The sequence below is a fragment of the Peromyscus californicus genome, unplaced genomic scaffold (genome assembly GCF_007827085.1).
Source record: "Peromyscus californicus insignis strain IS unplaced genomic scaffold, ASM782708v3 Scaffold_20__1_contigs__length_68692818, whole genome shotgun sequence".
Lineage (NCBI taxonomy): Eukaryota > Metazoa > Chordata > Mammalia > Rodentia > Cricetidae > Peromyscus > Peromyscus californicus.
The window spans coordinates 888,174-909,275 of record NW_026294503.1 but is presented as its reverse complement, the minus strand read 5'-3'; the positions used below and the strand labels follow the sequence as shown (position 1 = coordinate 909,275).

General features: G+C 40.1%; 1 protein-coding gene and 1 pseudogene across 4 annotated transcripts in view; one reads left to right on the top strand and one right to left on the bottom strand.

Annotated features, from left to right (window-relative positions):
- The window catches only part of Cpq (carboxypeptidase Q), a 429,801-nt gene that overhangs the window by 223,988 nt on the left and 184,711 nt on the right, over window positions 1-21,102 (bottom strand). The window lies entirely within an intron of this gene.
- LOC128116394 (60S ribosomal protein L15-like) lies at window positions 5,901-6,534 on the top strand (annotated as a pseudogene).

Sequence of the window (21,102 nt, the reverse complement as noted above, 5' to 3'; positions counted from 1 at the left end):
ACAAACTCTGTCTCCCCAAGTTGCTTTGGTCATGGTGTTTCATCACAGCAATAGTAACCCTAACTAATTAAGATGGCCCCCAAACAGAGGATGGTGGAGAAAACACAAGGCGGGGAGGTGTTACTCCCAAGAGTACCCACCAAGTTCTGATTCCAATAATGGAAGCACAGTGATAAGAAGACAGACTCAGACAACTCAGAGGCCTCCTACAAAACACATTAACATGAGAGGAAAAGTCCAATTTCTTGCAGTTCATCAAGAAAGAGAGTCTATACAGTCCACATCAGTAATTGGTACACTTCTTCCACTTATCTAGATTTTATTTTTGCAGTGGGATGAGGTTCATAATATGTGTAAATTTGTGAATAAATATTCAATTTTAGGCATGCTTCAGTGATAAGCTGGAGCAATTTTGAGTATCCAGCCCCACAGCTCCTTTTTGGCAGTTCAACTTGTCTGATAATTTGGAAGACTTCCCACTGATTATTCCATCAGTGATCAATATCAAAGAGGCCATTGCTATATGCAGTTTTTTTCCTTTTGACTGTACAATGGACCATCACTGGGAGAAATGCATGCCACAACACAACTTCTAACCTACAACTTCAGCTTACATAAACAAAGTCTTCCAAACTGCTCAGTATTATTCTTTCTGAGCCTTATTCCTGGCATCCTAGTACACCACTTCCTGTTCTGCATCCTAGGTCTGGGGGACAATTTATGGCTAGTTGGAGTCAGCGAATTTGGTTTAAAATTAGTCTGGTGGAATTTTGACCAAAAATCACTTACTATAATTTTAAAATAAATTGTCTGCAAATGACAAAGTAGGGCAGGGTTGTCTTCCTATACTAAAAACTACGATTTTTAAGGAAAAGAAAAATTCCAAAACTGCTATTACACAAAAAAGTATTTCAGATCCCCAAATCCAAGTCAATTATCATTCTTAACCCTGTTTAATATATAGATAAAACACCATGATTGGACATATATCTGTTCATTTTTCTACCACCAATATTTACTGAAAAACCTGAAGAGCATCACTTCCTCTGCAAAGGATCCTGTCCTCTTCCCTTCACTACAGCCTCCATAACTTCTCTGTGATGAAGCATTCAGGGAATGAACCAAGATAACGTTTTCCTTATATTTAGGCTGCTGCCTTTTTATAGCTAGAGTCCTTAGGTTGCTATATTCTTTCACAAAACTAATCAAGGCAGAGAAACAAACAAAAAGCTCATACCCAAAGAAAAATAGTCTCCTTATTACATATAGAGATACTCAATAAAAATTTCCAAAGTAAGTCAAAGTAAGTTAAAAATGAAAGAATTTACAGTATTCATATAAATATAATTTATATTTTGTCTTGAAAAACAACTGGATTTGTCCGGCCATGTACCTCAACAAATCACCACAATTCCCCAACACACATGTGATACATTCATGGGTAGAACCTTGAATATAGTAAAATGAATGGGAATTATTTTTCTTAAAGGCCATTTGTATTGTAAACCAAGTCTGTATTCAGGAAGCATTATTGTAAATTTTCTTTTTAAGTGGTGTTTAGGTAATCATCTGGGTGTGTAAATAGCACAGTAATTGATGAAAATCAAATGACCACAGCACCCCTTTTCTTTTCCTTTGTAATATTTTTGCAATCAGCAGGTTTTAGACTAATAATGATAATAATTTATAAATAGCCAGATAACTGGAACTACTCTCCTTATCTCCACTTTGAACACTTCGGCTGATGAGGCCCTCTAAGTGGTTGGAAATAGGGTATTTACAAAACACAAGTAATTTTTTCTCATCTGGAAATCACACCTTGGAACCTTGGCCAGATAGGCAATTAGAAAGTCTGTTCCAATGAAGCTGAGAGGCTTGGAGTGGGAGGGACTCAGACCCTGAAGAAAAGGCAATTCCAATCCATTTAATTTCTTCTTCCTACACTGAAGATTTGCTCCTTTGTTCAAAGTCAGGGTGATGGCAAAGCTTTATACACTTCATTGACATTTAAGACTGAACTTGGCCTCATCTCATGCTAGGGAAACATATGGAGTTCACAACTTGAGAACAGATACTTGCAATCCTGGAAATACCACAACAATAATATGGTTAGGTTGGTAAGCTTTAGACGCCAGTGCAGAAAGTAAGGGGTCATATTGTTACGACCGTGTTTTAAAGTGCTGCCAGCCCCTCCAGTGGCATAGACAATGGTCCATATGTGCAGTACATCTGGAGCTTCATGTGGCTGCCTGATTGCCTTGCTCAATGTGCCTGTGTGCTCAGTAGAATTAAAGAATTTAATGCAAATTACTCTTCACAGATAGGACTGACACTCACTGCAACCCTCCCATAAAAATCATCTTTTTTTAAAAAATTTTCTAAGAAACTTCAAATATCATTTCTAAGAAAAGGAGCCACATGTTGGTATGTAGGAGCTCCTATGCAAAGGGGCAGTAGGGAGGGCGAAGCAGGAGGAAGCGGAATAGTAAACAGCCAACTGGTTTCTCCAGAGTGAGAATGTCCTTACCTGACAGCAGGGCACGTCACTGTCACACACTCTCCTCAGCAGAGTGCCTACTCTACTTTGCTCTCCTCACATGGAATTCAGCTCAGGCCACTTCAGGATGAAGGGCCAACTTCAGGGGAGCACATATGGGACCATTCTGGGTAGCAGAGGGAGGTCTGATCTCTGAGACTATTTAAAGACCCAAAGCCTGCAGCATTATAGCTGTTTCTCCTAATATCCTTTGAGGTAGGCCGGACTCTACTGTTTCCTTTAAAGAACTGGCAAAGGAATTCACATTCATTTATGTTAGCATTATTTCAATTAAGCTCTAAAGAAACTATATAAAAGCATGCATTTGGCCAGTGCATGCCTGATTTAATACAATTATGTAAAAATAATAACCTGTTTATATGCCCCTGAGTGCTAGAAATATCTTTATCTTTTAATGTGCATTTTAATAAGTATTTTTAGCCATCATAATTATGCTGGAACTTTGAGAGGTTTTTTGACATTAAAAGCCTAGATTAAAACAAACAATGTGCTCACAAAGACATACTTGGCACATACAAGGTATTTCCTAATGCAGATGCAGAAAAGAAAGAATGCCTTTACCACCTTGCCCACAGTAAAAAAGAAGGAAGAAAGTAACCTGAAATAAAAATGTACAGTGCTGTGAGGCTTGACTCCTAAAATAGGGAGGAAAACTGGAGAAAAAATATTTCTTACTTCTTTCAATAAAGTGAATGCATTTCATGTGTTGGACTCCTACATGACACCCATCTAACGAAAGCTGCCTAATGAGAGAAAACATCATAAAGAAATCCTTTATGTGTTTAGGGGGCATGAGAACAGGAGCTGTGCCACTCTGTAATTGAGGACTCTGCAGGCAGCAGCTGCTCTGATTCCTACTGTGTCCACCAGTGGTGAGCACTGTGACTGTCACTTTATAGATGCCAAGTCAGACACAGAGAATGCATCTGATGTCCGGTAGTCAGGCTGTGGAGCCAGGGTGCACTCTCAGGGCTGGCTGACTCTCCAGCCCATGCCCCTCTCATCAGAACAGGGCCGCTTCTGGGCTGTTTTGTAAGCCTGGGTTCTACAACACATCCACAGACACAGCAGAAAGAAATGGCAAACCAGACTAATTCAGGCTACATGGGGAAACCTCTGAATGTCAATGCTTACATTTAAAAATTTTGCACGGTTTCTCTACTTAAGGTCAATAGTGGGATTTCTCAGATTAAAAGATTTAGTTTTATTGGTGAAAAGCACTGATATTTAGGAGCTTGTTTACTATGTCATAGGTCCAGATAGCTCAGGGACAGCCTGACAGCAGGGGTAATGGCCTTACATCGGCAAGGCAGTTTTGAGGGAAGCCACTGTGGTGCTGCTGTCATCAGGGACCACTATACTACACTGGAAATGAACAGAGGCCTAGAGCTGACTGAGTGCAAAGTGGACTTCCAATAACGAGAAGGGTATTGGAAGGAAGAGAGAAGCTTGGGCCTCAAGCTTCTCTTTCTTCAAGCACTGTTGAGTTCTCAGACCCTCATTGAGACATGAACCAGCCTGAGCCTTACTGGCCTGGAACTGAACTTTGGCAGCAAAATGTGAAAGTGTCTTCATTTATGAGCTGCTCATTCCCATGTGAAGAGCTTTTCGTAGATGGTAACTGATATGTTGTGTTTTGTAACTGTTCCCACTGAAAATCTACAGCCTCTTGCTCCATTGTTTCACTTACCGAGAGAACTACATGCACACAATTACAGATACACGAAGGACATAACTCAAGAAAAATGTTTTGGTCTTAGAGTTACCTCATCCTAAAACAATTCCTGAGCTAGCAAGATGGCTCAGCAGGTAAAGGCAAGGCACCTGCCACCAAGCCTGATGACTTGAGCTCTATTTCTAGGATCCACATGGTAAAAGAAGAAAAACAACTTCAGCAAGTAATGTCTGGCCTCCATGTGTGCATTGAGGCATGTATGCAAGCACACGCGTGCATGAGCGTGCGCGCACACACACACACACACACACACACACACACACAATGTAATAAAGACTAAAAAAGTCTCAACTATAGTTACTAAATAATAGTTATTGACATTGTTTTTATCTCTCACTCATGTCCTGTATGCATTTGTGTAAAACTGACAGTCCTCTCAGAATCAACTAATGTTCACAAACTTTGCATCTCACAGACCTGGGTTTAAGTCCTCACTGAACTTGTAGCAAGACATTAACACAATACCTGGCCTTTCACACTTTCTACTTCTTCAACTGTAGAATGAGAGTAAGGATAATGTTAAATGGAAATGAGTATATTAAAAGTACTTTGAAGATTTTTTTGTTAGTTTTTTGAGACAGGTTTCTTTGTGTAGCCTTGACTGTCCTGGAACTAGCTCTATAGACCAGGCTGGCCTTGAATTCACGGAGATCCACCCACCTCTGTCACCTGACTGCTGGGATTAAAGGTGCACACCACCACCAATTTTGAAGATTTTTAAAAAAGTATACAAATGGTCTTTATTATGGCTATTCTTTGGGCAAAAGTAAATTTGGTATTAAGTATGGAAAAAGGTTAACAACGTGTCTCGATGTGAAATGGAAAGAACAGTATTAGAATGGGGTCTTGGAAAACATGGCTTCTAATTACAGATCCACCATGAATTAAGGCTATGACATGGGGCAAAGCACTAAGCCTCTGTGCGACAGCATTTCTTCACCTATCATGAATAAATAGATAGAAAGAAAGAAAGAAAAGAAAAGAGAAACTGGCTTGGGTCAACTTATCTCTCTCACTTAATCCAAACACCAGACTCCACAAGAAACTCCGTGCTCCCCACTGCCAGAGGTGGGGAGGACTGTGACAGTGAAACTCTGCGAGGACTCAAAGCACACCACAGTGGCTTAAATGCTACCCTGTGCTGCTGTCTCCAAATGCCATGTACAACTTCAAGCCCTGTGGAAGGAAAGGAGAGTGGCTGTGGCTTTGATGGAGGTAGTTTCTAAGAGTTTCTTTTAACTCTAGAATTCTTTGAGTCTATCATTTAATTAGCTTTCCCATTTAATCTCTCTCCACAAATGTTCCTGTATTTTCCATGGCTAAGGCAGGATAACCACCAATGCTCCTCAGATGTCTACTCCCACCCCTTCTCTGGGGGATGGATGTGACTCATGGCATAAGGCTATTACAACTCCTTTCTCTCTTCACATAGCACTGGCCAATAACAGCAGAACAATCAAATCCCTTGCTTCCAATACTGTGAGAAAGAGCTTCCCACAGTCCCTAGCTCTGAAGACAGAAAACAAACAAGAGCTCCCCCTCTCACTTAAAGAAATGTGCGAAAAGGCTTCTTCCTTTCCTCTGGCGGCAGCCATCAGGTGAGCCAAGATGGGTGCATGCAAATACATCCAGGAGCTATGGAGGAAGAAGCAGTTGGACGTGATGGGCTTTCTCCTGAGGGTCCGCTGCTGGCAGTACCGCCAGCTCTCGGCGCTGCACAGGGCTCCCCGCCCCACCCGGCCTGACAAAGCGCGAAGGCTGGGATACAAGGCCAAGCAAGGTTATGTCATATACAGGATTCGTGTCCGCCGTGGTGGCCGCAAACGCCCAGTTCCTAAGGGTGCAACTTATGGCAAGCCTGTCCATCATGGTGTTAACCAGCTAAAGTTTGCCCAAGCCTTCAGTCTGTTGCTGAGGAGAGAGCTGGACGCCATTGTGGGACTCTGAGAGTCCTGAATTCTTACTGGGTTGGCGAAGATTCCACATATAAATTTTTTGAGGTTATCCTCATTGATAACCTCATTCCATAAAGCTATCAGAAGAAACCCTGACACCCAATGGATCACCAAACCAGTCCACAAGCACAGAGAGATGTGTGGGCTGACATCTGCTGGCCGCAAGAGCCGTGGCCTTGGAAAGGGCCACAAGTTCCACCACACTATTGGTGGCTCTCGCCGTGCAGCCTGGAGAAGGCGCAATACTCTGCAGCCCCACCGTTACCGCTAATACACGTAATGTTTGTAAAATTCATACCCAATAAACAATTTAGGAACGTCAAAAAAAAAAAAAAAAGAAAAGAAAAGAAATGGGCAATGGTGATATACCGAGAAGAGGACAAGACATTCTGCTGGAGACGGATGCCGACAAGGGAAGGAGGGAGTCAGAGGAAGGCTGCCTTCGGTAAGCCCAGGCCTCTAGCTCCGTTTCATTCCCACTGTTGCTGATGTAATTGCGAATTCCTGCTGCATTTATAATTAAGAAAGGAACAGATGGTAATGCTTAGTATTAGGCAATAAGGAGTGGTCATTAAAACAATCTAGAATGCCAGCAGTTTATATGATATCAGAGGGTTAGTTTACCATAACAAAGTTTTATATCCATGGAAAAAGAGGTATTAAGTCCCCTCAGTCTCATCACAGCTGTCCCCTTATGGAAGGCACATTGCACATCCTGGGCAGACTCCAACCTTTTTCAAATTGCTGGTCATATCTTGGCTTTATTATGAGCTGTCATCACAAGTGGCAGAGCATGAAATCCAAGATGAAATATTCACCAAGCTATAAAGAAAGGCAGTTGGGAAGGCACTAGATGCTCACTGGGTGATGGAGCAGATTGGGGGGAAAGGAAAATTCCAGAATCCTCTGAGAATGTGGCTGGAAGCCTAAACATCCTGGAGAGTATAAGGATTATTTAGTTGTAATACAAAGTGAAGCAAAACACCTCTTTCCTTAATGCTCGAGGGTTATCTGTGTGTGTGACCAGAGGACAATGGCTGCACAGTTTTCCAGGAAGACAAACTTTAATGGCAATATCAACTAGCTTTTAAGAAAGTAATCTATTTCCTGCCCCCAACCTATACATGGATATTTTTGCCTCTGATAAACTCAGATCTCTAAAAATTTCTCAATTTTCAAATATATCTACAGATTTTTCATCCCACTTGAGGCCAGTTTCTGTATCGCCAGGACCAGGTTTCCATGGCAGTCAGTCTCTCATCAAGTGTACCACCCTATGTACTCTCCTGCTTCAGTCTGCCGCTGTCCTTCAGTATCTCCCATCTTCTCACCAGTATCTGACACCAGTTTGTGTCACTACTACTGAAATATGATTGGCAGCAGAAGACTCACATTTACTTTAGAATGCCCCAAGGCAGCTAATTAACAGAATTTTCAGTTATTAATAGTGCTATGTATCAAAGAATGATGAGGGGAAATTAACAATTCTAAAATATATAATTAAAGAAAATTACTTCCCTACTCTCTCCCTCCCTCCCCCTTCTCTGTCTCCGTCTCTGTCTGTCTGTCTCTGTCTCTGTCTCTGTCTCTCTGTCTCTCTGTCTCTCTCTCTCTGTCTCTCTCTCTCTCTCTCTCTCTCTCTCTCTCTCTCTCACACACACACACACACACACACACACACACACACACGCTGGAAGGAAGGATGAAATAAAGAGATAATACAGAATAAAGAGAGTGCATAGAGAGTAGCAGCTTGGGAACTATCAGTAAAAATGTTGAAAATCTATGAACCTATTTTCTGCCTGGACAATCCTTAAGAAAATGTTCTGAGCCTCCAAGTATAGACAATAGTCACAACTGAGATTCATTATGATACAAGTGCTGGAAAAACAAATGGAAGACATTTCACAGCAGCACCTTTGCCAGCGTTCTCCAACAAGTGGTATGTGAGTTAGATGTAGGAGAGGACACATGACGTTTTAGAATACTAAAACAGAGAAGTAGGAACAGTAGTACTACATTGTCCAGAGTAATTCTTAGACCTAGACACCAGTCTGAAATTGACATGTCACAGACAGAACTACAAGGGTTAATAAGGCCTCTGGCCAATCAGTGAAATTATGGACAGTGACAATTCCCACTTTCAAAGGTCCGTATTCCCTTCCTGTAATATTAACTGTGAACTAGTCACCAGCCGGTTTCCTTCTTTGACAGCATCTGAGGTTGTTGTCCTGATGTTTTTTAGACTGTTGCTGCCTTTTAAGCCACAGCTGTCCAAATCAGCAACTGCAACTCCACCGCTATTAGCAGCGGTTTGCTGCAAAGGCTGCAGCCTGAGGGGATTCTGTTCCCACAGGCTCCGAGTCTTTAAAGTTACCAAGGGAACTTATCTAAATCTCTGTCCCTCTAAAGAACTCAAGATTCAAAGGTTGAGGTGGAATTCTGCTCCTCAGAGGCTGAATAGCAACTCGCTCACCTCCTCTCCTTGCTCACCTCCTCTCCTTGCTCACATCTCCCAAAAAGCCCTCCTGCTTTTCCCAGGCCCCACTTTAAAGTCCTTCTCCCCCTGGCTCCTCCCTACCACTTCATGTCAGCTAGTTGCTGACTCAGCCTCCTGACTCGAGGAGAATTTTATTTAACCAAATTAATGTAACACATCTTTGCCATTAAACAAATGTTTCAGAGCATAAATGAAAGTAGCACACCTTAAAATAATATTCTACATTTCCCTCTTTTGGTCTAAACAAAAAAATAAAAGGTTTTAACTTTAACATAATAAGACTATACAATATGAACAATTATCAAGTAAAGATTGCATTCACAATGTAATGAATTCCAGTTCATATGTATCTGGCAAATTAAAAGAAAATACTCCATTATCTATTCTATCTTAGTGAATCTAAAGTTTTACACCTAATTTACTCTCTATCATAACTAAGGAAAACTGAAACTATAGCTATCTAGTCTTCAACTCCATCAAAGACTCAGAAGGATGTAATATTATCTAACACCAGAGACATCTGGCTGCCTGGACAGTCACTCAAAGTTCTTCTGTAATGTTGGGCATCCATCTTCAGCCCACAGGCCTAGAGTATCTGGCAGACTTTTCATCGAAGCAGGAAATTTGAAGGACTGTCCTGCTTTGTATTGGCAAAGTTCATCAGTTACTTTCCTCTGTGTCCTGCAGAATGTCTGGCAGACTCTTCCATGAAGCAGGAACCTTGAAGGACCATTCCACCTTGTTTTGGCAAAGTTCAGCAGTCACTTTTCTGTGGGTCCTGCATTTCCAGTTTATACAGCATACTGTCAAGTAGTCAAGGTAAAAGTAGTTTCCAGCCCAAATGACTAATCTTGCCACAATAAAAGTAAACTCCTACAGAGTTTCTTCAATGTCCATCATCCTTTTATGAAGTAAATCAGTGCTGCCAGGAGCAGATGTGTCTTAAAAACTTTAAGTTAACAAAATATTTTAAATGCCATATTCTATATAGGTCTTTGAAGTATTTGAAGATGATTTATCTAAAATATATCTATTGAACCTAGAAAACATACCTAACATGTCTATAAATTTGATTGCTATAAATGACTAACTATTGACTTATGTTTCTTGATTGTCCTGTATAGTTTATAATGATAGCTTTCAAAAACTAAAACTTCACCCTACATTTCCAAATGAATTGCATAGGCACAATACCTCAAACAAAAATAGAAACATGTATACAATGTGTGGTAACAAAAATATCCTTAAATTTTCATCAATATACAAAAATCCTTTAAACAAGAGTACAAACATATATACAGTGTAACAAAAATAATTTGTATTAACATTCTCTATTCCAGCAGCTCCAGTTGCAGACCAACAGGCAAGGCTCCTGCACGCAGGCCCGACAACCACCACCCCCATCAGACCCTGTAATCTACAAGCCCCACTCCATCCCCCAAATCCACCCATGCCCCGAATCTGCAGCTGCTCCCTGAGACACACACTCTGCCAGCTCTGATTAGAGTAAGAGGTGAGTAACTGTTTTACTAGCCAGTAATCCCAGCCTCTATGCCTTAGACCCAGGGGCACAACATTTGCCCACATACCCTCACCATTGCAGGCCCAGTTGCAGGCCAGCAGGCAAGACTCCTGTGGACAGGCCCAACCACCCCCACTCCCAGCAGACCTTGTAATGTACAAGCCCTACTCCATCCTCCAAACCCACCCCCACAAGACCATAGCTGCTCCCTGAGACACAGACTCCATTGGCTCCAATTGGATCAAGAGGTGAATGACTGTTCTCCCAGCCAGTCACCCCAGCCTCTAGGCCCTGGGCCCATTGTGCCCCTATACTCCCACCCATTGTAGACCCAGTTGCAGGCCAACAGGCAAGAATCCTGAGGACAGACAGGACCACCCTCCCCCCATTGAACCCTGCAATCTACAAGTCCCACTCTGTCCCCCAAACCTATCTGTCCCCCCAAGACCCCAGCAGGTCCCTGAGGCACAAACATAGCCAGTGCGCATTGGACCAAGGGAGGCTCTCCAAGACACAGACTTGACTAATCTAATTGCATCGATTAGAGGAAGAGATGGGTAGACGCCAGTGTAAGAATACATTCAACAACATAAAGAACAATATAGCACCACCAGAACTTAGTGGTTCTACTACAGCAAGACCTGAACATCCCAACATAGAAGAAGCAGAAAAAAAGGCCTTAAAAATGATAATAGAGGTCTTTAAAGAGGAAATGAAAAATTCCCTTAAGGAAATCGAGGAAAAGACAAACAAAAAATTAGAAGAAATCAATAAATCTTAAAGAAAGTCAAGAAAACCATGAAAAAGCAAACAGGTGAAGGAAACAGTTTAAGACTTGAAAATTAAAATAGAGGCAATAAGAAAAAAACACAAACCGAGGGAATCCTGGCAATGGAAAATCTGACTAATGAACAGGAACTACAGATGCAAGCATAACCAACAGAATGCAATAGATGGAAGAGAGAATTTCTGGCATTGAAGATACAGCAGAGGAAATAGATTCATCGGTCAAAGAAAACATTAAAGTCAACAAAGTGGTAACACAAAATGTCCAGGAAATCTGAGACACCATGAAAAGACTAAATCTAAGAATAACAGGGATAAAAGAAGAAGAATATCAGCTCAAAGGCACAGAACATATATTCAACAAAATCATAGAAAAAACTTTGTTAACCTAAAGAAGAAAACACCTATGAAGTTACAAGAAGCTTACAGAACACCAAATAGACTGGACCAAAAGAAAAGTCCCCTTGCCACATAATAATCAAACCACTAAACATACAGAATTAAGAAAGAATATTAAGAGTTGCAAAGGAAAAAGGCCAAGTAACATATAAAAGCAGACCCATCAGAATTACACCCAACTTCTCAATGGAGACTCTGAAAGCCAGAAGATCCTAGACAGATATTAGGTACACACTAAGAGACCATGGATGCCTGCCCAGACTACTATACCCAGGAAAACTTTCAATCACCATAGACAGAGTAAACAATATATTCCATGACAAAAACAGATTTAAACAATACCGATCAACAAATCTAGCCCTACAGAAAGCCTTAGGAGGAAAAGTCCAACCTAAGGAAGTTAGACGTACCCATAAAAACACAGGCAATAGATAATCTCACACCAACAAATACCAAAGAAGGGAAACACACACACTACCACCAAAAAATAATAGAAATTAACAATCACTGGTCATTAATATCCCTTAATATCAATGGATTCAATTCGCCTATAAAAAGACATGGGCTAACAGAATGGATACAAAAACAGGATCCATCTTTCTAGTGCATACAAGAAACACACCTCAACTTTAAAGAGAGACACTACCCCAGAGTAAAACAGTGGGAAAAGGCTTTCCAATCAAATGGACTTAAGAAACAAGCTGGTGTAGCTATTCTAATATCTAACTGCTATAAGATGTATGCTGTCAATATACATTGCTCCCATTAGTTAATAAATGGACTGCTTTGGCCTATGGCAAGGCAGCTTATAAGCAGGTGGGAAATCCAGGAAAAGACAGGAAAAGGAGAGGCACAGGCAGAGGAGATGCCCGCCGCTGCCAGGAGAGTCAAGAAGTGAAAGTACTGGTAACCCATGGCTACATAGCAACTTATAGATTAATAGAAATGAGTTAAGTTATAGAAGCTAGCTAGTATGAAGCCTGAGCCATTAGGCCAAACAGTTTGTAAGTAATATAAGCCTCTGTGTGTTTACTTGTCTGAGTGGCTGCAGGATGGGTGGGACACAGGAAAACTTCTGACTACAAATGGTGCCCAACATTCAGCACCAATTGTAGATGAATTGCTAAATAGTCTTATTAATAAAAAACCTAGAGCCAGATAATGGGGTTAAAACCTGAGAAATCAGAAAAGCAGAAAGAAGCCAGCCATGTTCTCACCACTTTGAGATCCTCAGCCAAAGAGATTTACTTCCTGTATACCCACGCCTATATGCCTTTCTGTTCTGCCATCTCATTTCCTCACCATCCAGCTATATCACTTCCTCTTCTTTTCAGCTCTGTCATTTCCTATCTATCTGTACAGACCTCCAGACCCTTATGGTTAACTAGTGTTGGAATTTAAGGCATGTGCCACCACACTTGGCTCTGTTCCCAGTATGGCCTTGAACTCACAGAGATCCAGATGGATCCCTGCCTCCCGAGTGATAGGATTAAAGGTGTGTACTACCATTGCCTGACTTCAGTGGTTAATAAAGTAGCTGGCTTTTTCCTTTGAGCCTCAGATAAACTTTACTGGGGGACACAGATAAAATATCACCACATTTCCCCTTTTTTTAATCTAAATAAAAAAGTTATAACTAATATAAGAAAAAACTATGTACAATAAGTACAATAACTATATACAATATATACAAGCAATAAGTACATCAACAATGTCTAGTCCATTTGCATTTGACAAATTCAGTGAAAATATTCCATTATTCATCCTGTTTTGGTGAGTCCAAAGTTATTCACTTTCTATCCTATCTTGTATTAATAACAGAAAACTATCTTATGATATCTTTCAAATTTACACACTTTACACCTCTTAGTGAGTTTCTTTTCTGAAATTGTTTTTTTTTTTTTTGGTTTTTCGAGACAGGGTTTCTCTGTGTAGCTTTGCGCCTTTCCTGGGACTTACTTGGTAGTCCAGGCTGGCCTCGAACTCACAGAGATCCGCCGGACTCTGCCTCCCGAGTGCTGGGATTAAAGGCATGCGCCACCACCGCCCGGCTCTTTTCTGAAATTGTTAACAAGGAAAATTTTCACAACTATCTAATCTTCAACTCCCTCAGAGACCTGAGAAGGAAATAGTATTACCTAGTAAAACAGGAAGTGAAAACAGGTGACTTCCAAAAACTGTAAGTTATGACAGAGAAGGGTATCTTAACTTCAAAATTTATGTCTAAGGATATGTTGCTTTGGAAAAGAGGTTCTGCTTTTGTTTCCACAGAAGATGAGAACTTGTGGATTGCTTCCAGGCTCATATGGTTTGATCAGCTAAGACCCCATGAAAGGTCTCCAATGACACCATGGTCCAGATCATCCAACATCCAAATCAGCTTCAAAGCAACTGGCTGAGACAATCCATGCTCACAGATGCTATAGCCATTATTTAATTATAATTCTTAATTTTCTCAGGATCCCCATAAGATTACTAGCAGTATCAGGAGAAGCTACGCCCAAATTCCCAAACTGTTGTTTATATATGTTTGTTTTTTTATTTAAAGGGGGTTGATTATAAATGTAATCTCTTTCTAAAAAAGAAAAGGGGATAGTATAGATATGATAGGCTAAAAGGGTAGATTATCAAATCTACTTTTAAAGAGCAACAACTTGTTTAAAATGTTTTACATTGCTATAGATTTTAGTTTATTACAAATTTAAAGTGAATTTTGTTATCTATATGTATATTTCTACTCTTGTTTAAGGTATTATGTTTGTACAGCTCATTTAAAATTATAATGTATAATTAAGAAATACAGATTAATAATTAGTCATCCATGATAATCAAACTTATACTCATTTTGGTTAAAGTTACTAGGTATACATTGATATATTTCAATTAGGTAAGTAATCTTCAAACACTTCAAAGACCTACAAAATATAGCATTTAAAATATTTTAAAAACAGATTTTTCTGAACAATGAGACACATCTGCTCCTGGCAGTATCAATTACTTCAAAGAGGAAGATGGACATCGAAGACACTCTATATGGAGTTTATCTTCTTCTTGGCAAAAATAGCCATTTGGGCAAGAAACTGTTCTTGTCTGGACTGTTTGACAAAATGTTGTATTGACTGGACACGTAGGACCCATAGGAAGGTGACCACTGAACTTTGCAAGACAAGATGTTCCTTTAGGTTCCTGCTTCACAGAGGAGACTGTCAGACATTCTGCAGGACACTAAGAGACTTTAGGCCTGTGGGCTGAAGATGGATGCCCCAATATTGCAGAGAAACTTTGGGTGACTATCCAGGCAGCCAGTTGTCTCTGTCATTCTAGATTTTTGGAAGTTGTTTACAATGCTCTTCCTGTTTACTCAGGTAATAGTATATCCTTCTGGGGTTTTTGATGTAGTTGAAGACTAGATAGAATATTTTCTTTAATTTTGACAAATATAGATAAAAATAAATTATAACTGTTAATTCCTGCTTGAATACTGCTCTATTATATATAATTTTACTATGTTAAAGTTAAAACCTTCCTTTTTTAAGGTTTATTTATTTATTATGTATATGGTGTTCTGTCTACATGTATCCTTGCAGAATAGAAGAGGGCACCAGATCTCATTATAGATGGCTATGAGCCACCCTGTAGTTGTTGAAAATTGAACTCAGGACCTCTGGAAGAGCAGCCAGTGCTCTTAACCTCTGAGCCATCTCTCCAGCCCTAAAACCTTCCTTTTTAATTAGACAGAAAAGGGGAAGTGCTGTAAGATGTCTTTCTGTATGTGAATATATATTGTTCCCATTGGTTAATAAATGGACTGCTTTGGCTTATGGCAAGGCAGCTTATAAACAGGTGGGAAATCCAGGACAGAGACAGGAAAAGGAGAGGCACAGGCAGAGAGGAGATGCTGGCTGCCGCCAGGAGAAGTAAGATGTGGAAGTATTGGTAATCCACAACCATGTGGCAGCTTATATATTAATAGAAATGGGTTAAGTTATAGAAGCTAGCTAGCAAGAAACCTGAGCCATTAGGCCATACAGTTTGTCAGTTATATATTACTCTGTGTGTGTTTACTTGTTTGGGAAGCTGTGGGACAGGCAGAACACAGGAAAACATCTGACTACATCTAACAAAATAGACTTCAAACTAAAATTAATCAAAAGAGATTGAGAAGGACATTACATATTCATCACAGGAAAAAAAAACATCAAGATGAAGTCTTCCACCCAAACTTAAAATAATATACCTTCTCAGCAGCTCATGGAACCATCTCTAAATTATACCACATATTCAGTCACAAATCAAATCTCAACAGATACAAAAAAATTGGAATAACCTTCTGTATTTTATCAGACCACCATGGCTTAAAGTTAGAATTAAACAACAACACAAATTACAGAAAATCCACAAACTTCTGGAAACTGAATAATGCTCAAATGAAAGACCACTGGGTCAAGGAAGAAATAAAGAAAGAAATTAAAGACTTCCTAGAATTCAGTGAAAATGAATGTACGCCATATCCAAACTTATGGGACACTATGAAGGTAGTGCTAGGAGGAAAGTTCATAGTTCTAAATGACTACATAAGGAATTTGGAGTAATCACACACTAGCAACTTACCAGAACACCTGAAAGCTCTAGAACAAAAAGAAGCAAACTCACCCAGGAGGAGTAGATGCCAAGAAATAATCAAATTGAGAGCTGAAATCAATAAAATAAAAACAAAGAGAACAGTATAAAGAATCAATGAAACAAAGAGTTGGTTCTTTGAGAAAATCAACAAGATAGACAAACCCTTACCCAAACTAACCAAAAGGCAAATAAAGAATATCCAACTTACCAAAATTAGAAATGAAAAGGGAGACATAACAACAGACAATGAGGAAATCCAGAGAATAATCACGACATACTTCAAAAACCTGTACTCTACAAAACTGGAAAATCTAAAAGAAATGCACAATTTTCTGAATAGGTAACACATACCAAATTAAATCAAGGCCAGATAAACCATTTAAATAGGACCTATAGCCCTTATGGAAACAGAAGCAGTCATTAAACATCGCCCAAACAAAAAAAGCCATATGGTTTCAGCAAAGAATTCTACCAGAATTCAAAGAGCTAATACCAATACTCCTCAAATTGCTTCACACAATAGAAACAGAAGGAACATTGTCAAACTCTTTCTATGAGGACACAGTTACCCTGATACTCAAGCCACACAAAGATGCAACAAAGAAAGAGAATTACAGACCAATCTCCCTCATGAACATTGACACAAAAATATTCAATAAAACTGGCAAACTTAATTCAATCACACATAAAAAAAGTCATCCAACATGTTCAAGTAGGCTTCATTCCAGAGATGCAGGGATGGTTCAACATATGAAAATATGTCAATGTAATCCACTATATAAACAAACTGAAAAAAAACCCCACATGATCATCTCATTAGATGCTAAAAAAGCCTTTGACAAAATCTAACATCCCTTCATAATAAAGGTCTTGGAGAGATCAGGATTACAAGGAATATACCTAAATATAATAAAGGCAATTTACAGCAAGCCAACAGCCAACATCAAATTAAATGGAGAGAAACTCAAAGCAAATCCACTAACCAAAGCTGTCCATTCTCTCCATATCTATTCAATATAGTACTAGCTAGTTCTAGCTAGAGCAATAAGACAACAAAAAGAGATCAAGGGGATACAAATTGGAACTCAAGAAACTAGATATCAAAATACTAAACAAATGGGCTACGGATCTAAGCAGAGAATTCTCAACAGAAGAATCTCAAATGGCAGAAAGACATTTAAGGAATTGCTCAGCATCCTTAGTCATCAGGGAAATGCAAATAAAAATGACTCTGAGATACCATCTTACATCTGTCAGATTGGCTAAGATCAAAAACACTGATGACAGCTTATGTTGGAGAGGATGTGGAGCAAGCGATCACTCCTCCACTGTTGGTGGGAGTACAAACTTGTACAGCCACTTTGGAAATCAGTATGGCAACTTCTCAGAAAATTGGGAATCAATCTACCTCAAGACCCAATCATACTACTCTTGGGCATATACTCAAGGGATGTTCAATCATACCACAAGGACACATGCTTAATATGTTCATAGCAGCATTATTCAGAATAGTCAGAGCCTGGAAACAACCTAGATGCCCCTCAACCAAATAATGAATGAAGAAAATGTGGTACATATACACAATGGAGTATTACTCAGCTGTAAAAAATAATGACATCATGTAATTTGCAGGCAAATGGATGGAACTAGAAAATATCAACTTGAGTGAGGTAATCCAGTGTGGTGATATTGGGTTCCCCAAAATATTGTGTACCCTAATAAACTTATCTGGGGTCAGAGAACAGAAAAGCCACTGGATACTTAGGCTAGAAAATGGTGGCACTCACGCCTTTAATCCTAGCATTCCAGAGGTAGAAATCCCTCTGGATCTCTGTGAGTTCAAGGCCACATTGGAAACTGCCTGGCATGATGACACATGCCTTTAATCCCAAGAAGTGAGCCTTTAATCCCAGGGAGTGATGGGGGAAGGCAGAAAGATATATAAGGCATGAAGACCAGAAACCAGAAGCATTTGGCTGGTTAAGCTTTCAGGCTTCTAGCAGCAGTTCAGCTGAGATTCATTCTGGATGAGGACTCAGAGGCTTTTAGTCTGAGGAAACAGGACCAGCTGAGGAATTGGCAAGGTGAGGTAGCTGTGGCTTGTTCTGCTTCTCTGATCTTCCAGCATTCACCCTAATACCCAACTCCAGGTTTGTTTTTATTAGTAAGACCTTCTAAGATTCATGCTACAATCCAGACTCAGAAGGACAAACATGATATGTACTCACTCATAAGTGGATACTAGATGTAAAGCAAAGGATAACCAGACTACAACTCACAGCTCCAGAGAAGCCAGGAAACAAGCAGAACCCTAAGAGGAATGCATGGATCACCTTGGGAAGGTGAAACAGATGAGATCTCCATGAGTAAACTGAGAATTAGGGGGGCAATAGAGGGGAGGGGAATAAGATGAGAACATGAGGGAATGGGATGGTTAAGCTTGGGGATGGGCGGAGTGGGAGAACAACGAAAGAGATATCTTGATAGAGGGAAACATTATGGGGTAAGAGAGAAACCTGGTGCCTGGTTAATTCCAAGGATGACCTCATCTTAGACTACTAGCAATAGTGGAGAGAGTGCCTGAACTGGCCTACTCTGGTACTCTGGTAATCAGATTGGTGACTACCCTAACTGTCATCATAGAGCCTTCATCCAGTAACTGATGGAAGCAGATGCAGAGATCCAGAGCCAAGCACCAAGCTGAGCTCTGGAAGTCCAGTCAAAGTGAGGGAAGAGGGATTATATGAGCAAGCAGGGGGAGTGTCAAGATCATCATGAGGAAGTCTACAGAAACAACTGAACCAAGCTCATGGGAACTCACAAACTCTAGACTGACAGCTGTGGAGCCTGCATTGGACCAGACTAGGCCCTCTACTTATAAGTGAAAGTTGTGTAGCTTGGTCTATTTGAGGGGCCCATAGCAGTGGGGTCAGGATCAAACCCTGGTGCATAAGCTGGCTTTCTGGAGCTCATTACCCATAGTCTGACACCTGGCTCACCTTGATGCAATGTGGAGGGGCTTGGTCCTGCCTCAACCGAATGTACCAGGCTTTGCTGACTCCCCTTCTGAAATCCTCTCTACAGACATAAAGAAATAAACCTAAAACCAAATACAGGATAGGTGACTTAAGAGGAGTGAACCCCAGTGGGGTAAGTAGTTCAATAATAAACCCTTGGACCAGTTTCCATACTTTCATATTTTGTTTGTTAATTTGTGTGTGTGTGTGTGTGTGTGTGTGTGTGTGTGTGTGTGTGTGTGTGTGTGTTCATGTGTCTGTGTGTGTGTGTGTGTGTGTGTGTGTTCATGTGTCTGTGTGTGTGTGTGTGTGTGTTCATGTGTCTGTGTGTGTGTAGATAAGAGGACAACGTCCAGGAGTCATGTGGGTGGTGAGGATCAAACTCAGGTCATTAGGCTTGGCCTTTACCTGGTTAGCTATTTTGACCAGCCTTTGTTTTCTTTACTTTACTGTGGTAAATCTCCTACTTCTGTTCCTTCATATAATTTCTGAAAACAAATTCCTCACGTCAATCCTTATCTTGGGTTGCTTTCAAAAGAGGACTGTAAGCTAAGACACCTTTGCTGGAAACTTTCCCCACTGTATGAGCTTCACACAGCAATGGGACTTAAAATAGTCTTCAAATCCAAATGCATTATGGATCTACTGAAGATGATACCTATGTACCACCCCACTACAGAACCCTGACTGAGTACATAAATAAATTGGAATGATTCACAAGAAATGCGATGCTACAAATTAATGGCTAGACTCTGCAGAAAGCAGAGTCGGTACCAGAATTTGGCATCAAATAATTTTTCCTTCCATTTCCTTACTCCAAATCCTCCCATATACCCATCTTGCTCTTTCAAATTAATTGTCTCTTTTGTCAATGATTGTTATACACACACACACACACACACACACACACACACAATGTAATTATATCATAATCTCAAAAATCAAAGAAAGAACTTAAAAATTTGTGCCCTTGGGATGAATACCCGAGAAAGGGAGGGAAGGAGACAAGGCACAGAAGATGCCGTCAAATTGCAATGGAGCCATTGGCCTTGCTGAGCTCATGAGCAATCCTGATACTAAGATGGCTAATTAGAGTTGTTGCACGTTAAACTAAAATGACATATAAGAGTCAGTCACTGGATGTGGACCAGACAAGAGTGTGGCCGTGGATGAGTGGCTTTTTGTTGAGTCGGTGTTTTAAGGAATTACCTAAGAGCTATCTGCTAAGTGTATTTCCATCACTGAGCCAGTGTCTCCCTGAAGGCAGATGTTCCACAGGGAACCACTGAGGAAATAGAGAAGAAATTGAAGCAGTTACTGGGCCTTTTCTTTCATGTCAAATGTAGAGCTAGGAACAACTAGAGATTGTCCACACACAAGGAGGATTTTACCTCTTGGATGAAACCACTTTATAGGAAATGCCACCAAAAGAACTGGGATATAAAGCAAAACTGGAATACAAAAAAAAAAATCTCAGAGAAAATTAAGTTCCCAACCAACTTTGAGATTCTGTGATTCTAAGAGTCATGGTTAATGCTCACAATATAAATGTATCACTTATGTAAATTCATAGGCAGAGCCTTTAGCCCTTAGGCACAAAAATAAGTATGAAAGTCACATTAACCATGGTTATATGAGGAAATACAATTGCTAAGCAATAGGAATATTGACACTAGGGATTGTAGGCAGTTTCCAACTTCAAACAGCACATTCACCAATAACTACTAGTCTGTCTGTCTAGCTCCCTATCTCTTAGCATAGTTAAAGCTAAATGTCATTTCTTTTGCTTGTATTCCATTCCAAACCATATTTTTTGTCTATACTCTTTTGTTAATGGTGGCACTATCAACTCAGATATTCTATGCTCAAAATTTGGGAGTTCATGAATTTTAGATCCAGATTTATAAAACTGGCTTTCCCCAGAGACATTATATGGATGAGCAAATTTACAGCAACCTCTGAGGACTGTTTTCATCACCTATAGCATTGGAATTACATCTATATCACT